The sequence below is a fragment of the Ananas comosus genome, unplaced genomic scaffold (assembly GCF_001540865.1).
Source record: "Ananas comosus cultivar F153 unplaced genomic scaffold, ASM154086v1, whole genome shotgun sequence".
NCBI classification, from domain to species: Eukaryota; Viridiplantae; Streptophyta; class Magnoliopsida; order Poales; family Bromeliaceae; genus Ananas; species Ananas comosus.
This window is the reverse complement of record NW_017891172.1, coordinates 11,250-15,559: the sequence shown is the minus strand read 5'-3', so window position 1 is coordinate 15,559 and position 4,310 is coordinate 11,250. Positions and strand designations below refer to the sequence as shown.

Below are 4,310 nucleotides of genomic sequence, written 5' to 3'. Positions count from 1 at the left end.
TTGTTTACTAACTTTAGCTTGGTTAATATAGTGGTTGAATAGATACAGTTGACTTTACTACTGCAAATGAAATTACACGAGGAGATCCAATCATTGATTTTTTTTCACTCCTTTTTCTTTAACGAGAAGTAGAAATTGTAAGCGGTAATATTAAAAGAGGTAACGTTATTACTAACAGGATAAATTGCATAAGGTATTCATTAGGCCTAAGGGGCTCACAAAAACTAGGCCCATTATAATCCAAGGGCCTAACAGCCTAATAATGTCTTTGGGGCTCCGTGCGCCAGCGGGTCGGTTTCGTGCAGTTGAAAAATCACAATCCGAAACTGCACCCGAACTCTGCCCGATATAAAAACTCAAACCCACAACCAAGCAAAAAAAAAAAAAAACCGGCAACTTAATATACTAAATATTAAATTATTATAATTAATTGTACATGATACCATTACTTTTTGGTTTGTTATATCTCTAATTAAAACTATACCTATTTGGTATCAAGTAAATCCGTTATGTTCATATCAAATAAGATTTCGGATGTCCTTTTCTCGTACCCGTACTCATTAACTTGTCTTGATTCCTTTAGTCCCACATCGGATATGAAAAACGAAACATTAACGTATATAATGACAAAAGAAAGCTACTGAGCACGACCTTACTTGAACAGGATCTGTTCTATAGGTTGTACTACTGTATCCTTGAGTGTAAAGGAGACAAGCAACAAAGTCTGGTGGATGAAACATGACCTCAGAGCCAGAGCGTGATTGACGGCTGAGATTCGCTGCGAATCTCCTGCTGTGGAGGATCGTCCCTGACCGGCCGAAAGCCAGTCGGGTTGGCTCTGAGGTTGTCTGACAGACTCAACCCAATTTTTTTCTTTTTTTTTATTTCTCTCTTTTTGGTTGTTGTCGTGCGAAGGGTGTTCGAGATAATGCCTAAAAGAAAATTTTGATGCGGCATAAGTAGTTTTGTTGATGCATGTTTAGTGTTTGATGAAAGCTGTTCGACGGGAATGCCTAAAAGAGATTAGGGTGATGTGCTGCACTACTTTTTCTGCTTTTGGTTGTTGTTATTGTCCGAAGGGTGTTCGAGATAATGCCTAAAAGAAACTTTGATGCGGCATAAGTAGTTTTGTTGATGCATGTTTTGTGTTTGATGAAAGCAGTTCGACAGAATGTGGGGGGCGGCGCGGCAGGTGGGGTCGCAGACACCGACGACGTACGAGTCAGTGGCGGGTGGGGAGAACTGGACACGGATGGACGTGCGGTCGGCGGAGGACGAGGGGCCGATCCAGATCGACAAGGACCAAGAAAAGGTCGACGACCCCGTCGCCGGAGACTGGCGAGTGATAGCTAGTGGTTGGTACAAATTTACTATATTTCTGATGAATTAATGCATGCATGCATGCATATGTATGTTGTTGTGCGCGTAGTTTTAGTTTGTATGTGAATTTGTATGAGTTTGTGTTTATGTTGTTGTGCGCGTGGTTTTAGTAGTATGCTTGTTTTGGTGTTTATGAATGAGAATGTATGCGTTTTGTTTTGTTTTGTTTTGTTTCTTTTTTCCGAATAAAAGTACGTAAGTGTTTTATTAAGATAGAGCTTGCTTGATTATCATAAAAATATAGTTTTGAAAAACACAGTTTAAGAAAATGATAAAAAGAACATTTCCTATAGAGAGCAGTAGAAAAAATGTAGTTTTTATTTTTGAAAGAGAAAGGTAGCATGATATGCGCTTCGTTATTAAGTTTTTGAATCCGGTGCTTCACTCCAATTTTAATTTTGGACTACTAATTAATTACCATTACTGGCTGAGGAATGTTAATTTTATCAACACAAATGAATTTTAATCTTATAACTTCACTATTTTGATCATTAATTATTTTATATTAGTTTTATTGTTTTATTTAGTACTAAAATTTTAAAAAATTTCATAAATCCTAGCATTATGGATTTGTAAGATTAAAATCACTTTTGGTTGCAGTTTTTGGTCTCGTTTGATAATATGCCGACTAAAAAGCACTATTTTTATAAAGAATAATTACCAAAATTACCCATTTTTCAAAATTTGCCATTGAAAAATGTTCGGTTTTTAAAATATATCCCTGATTTTGAGGGTTTAGTGGGAAGATTTGAATTTTTAGTGGATATTTTGAAAATATAAGATAAGTTTTGAAAAAAATAAATAGTAGATAGGAGTTCATAAGAAACTGGTCTTTTTAATAATACGGAGGGCTTCAAAAAATTCAAAAGTGGTTATAATTTGTTTTCTCTCCAATAATATAAAATTATGATTATAACCATCATCCTAGAGTCATGCATGTAGTATATGCGATAGAAAAAAGAGTCAATATATTCGCGGCATATAAATATACAGATGAGAGATGTTTTATAAAATAAACTCAGTTAAATTTGAATATAGTCTATAGTCTATACTATATATAAAAACATATATAAATTCTTATAATAACTAATGAAATAAATAAATAAATAAATAAATGCTCCCTACAAATCGTTGTGATCAGTTGTTTGAGTGAAACATGTTAAAATTATTTATACATTTGTCATTTATTACCATATTTTCAATTTGTTTTTCGTTTTGTTATCTCTCCTATCATTTGCACATGATATGATTCTCTTGATAGTCAAGATGCATGCGAGCAAAAGAATGTTGCAATTATTTCTGATCTGATTCTTTTTAGATGAACTTTTTGAGTTAAAAACTATTCCAGTTTAGATCCGCATTTTGTTGCACTCAAAGAACATGGTTGGAGCTTGTTCAAGGCAGAGCATAATTTGCAGGCTAAATCAATACTTGAAAAAGAATAAGAGAGAAAATGCGGCAAACATTGTAGACGATATTAATGGAGATCTCTCTCTTGTCCAATTTAATTTACTTGGTACTATTGTTGTTGGACTCACTCAGCGTGCGCCGCCGCGCACGCTCGGTGAGCTCGGCGACGCCATGTCGGCGGCGTCGTGGAAGCGCCGCCCCTCGGCCCAGCGGGATCATCCCGATCACCACCTCCCGCATCCGCGCCACCGTGTCCTTCGGTATCCGGATCAGCTCCTCCTCGATCCGCCCCTACCGCTCCGGTGCCCCAATAGTCCTACATCGAATTCTGATTTAAAATACAAGCGGCCTCAATGCTAATAATAATAATAATAACTGAGCTTAAATATTTTGGATCGATAGTTTGGAACGGTGCTTTGGACCCATCGAGTCATTGTTTCAAATGAGTTAGATCGTTACAATTGATATCAGAGCTGAATACTAGTCGGAAGCATGAGAGCTGTAAATTTGGTATAGCTATGGGCGTAATGTGGCCATCCGGAAGTCCCGGCCGGCCTCTTAAATTTTTTAAAATTATGTAAAATTTAAAAATAATAATGAATTATTTCTATTTAAATTGGTATTTTGATTAAAAAATTAAAAATTTATAAAAATAACTATAAAATAACAAAATTTTAGATTTTTTTAAAAAGTAATAAATTTTATTATTACTTTTTTTATCACCTCTGCTGACCTTAGGAGGAGAGCTCTTGAACCGAACCCGAACCGGACCCGAACCAGAACCCGAACCAAACCTAGTGTACCCGATCCGAACCACATGCACGCAATATTATTATTTGCAAAAAATAAATTTTGAAATATTTATTTTTTTTAGCAACAAAATATTCTAACTATTTATTATATTTTTTTATCACATCTTTTAAACTTTATTGAGAAAATTACTTACTAATTTCAAGAATAAAGGGTTTTGAGCTGTGTCATCGGCACGGGGTCTGTATCATGCCGGTATTTTGTTAGCATGGTTGGGACGATGGATACGACCCGTGCCGACAGACACTTAAAACCTTGTAAAGCACCCAGGCCGGACGGGTTCAACTTGAGGTTCTATCTGAGTGGTTAAAGTAGATCTCTTTAATATCTTTTAGAAATTGTTCGAAGATACTTTAAACTTTGGGCTTTTGACTATTCTTACATCTGTCTTGCCCCCCAAAAAAAGGGGGCTAAATGTGCAAGTTATTTTAGGCCTATCAACGTTATCAACAGTGGTCTGAAGATCATCTCAAAGATGCTTGCAAACAGACTTAAAGGCGATATGAAAGATATCATATATCCCCACTCATGCCACTTTCTTAAAAGTTCGGATGATCCTGGACTTCTTTGTTATGATAAGTGAAGTGGTTAGTTGGTATTAATTTTAAAATGGGTAAACTGGATTATGAGACTTTCGAGAAATTAATTGTTTTGATTAATCAGTGTTAATTTTTCGATCATATTACATTTCAATTTTAAAGGGTAAACTT

The 4,310-nt window shown here is 35.6% G+C and overlaps 1 long non-coding RNA gene across 1 annotated transcript; it reads left to right on the top strand.

The window, feature by feature from the left end:
• The first annotated feature begins 632 nt into the window (after window positions 1–632).
• LOC109704711 lies at window positions 633–1,544 on the top strand. The gene is made up of 2 exons (XR_002214464.1): window positions 633–1,028; window positions 1,163–1,544. It is a non-coding gene; the product is annotated as an uncharacterized LOC109704711 (long non-coding RNA).
• Window positions 1,545–4,310: the final 2,766 nt, after the last annotated feature.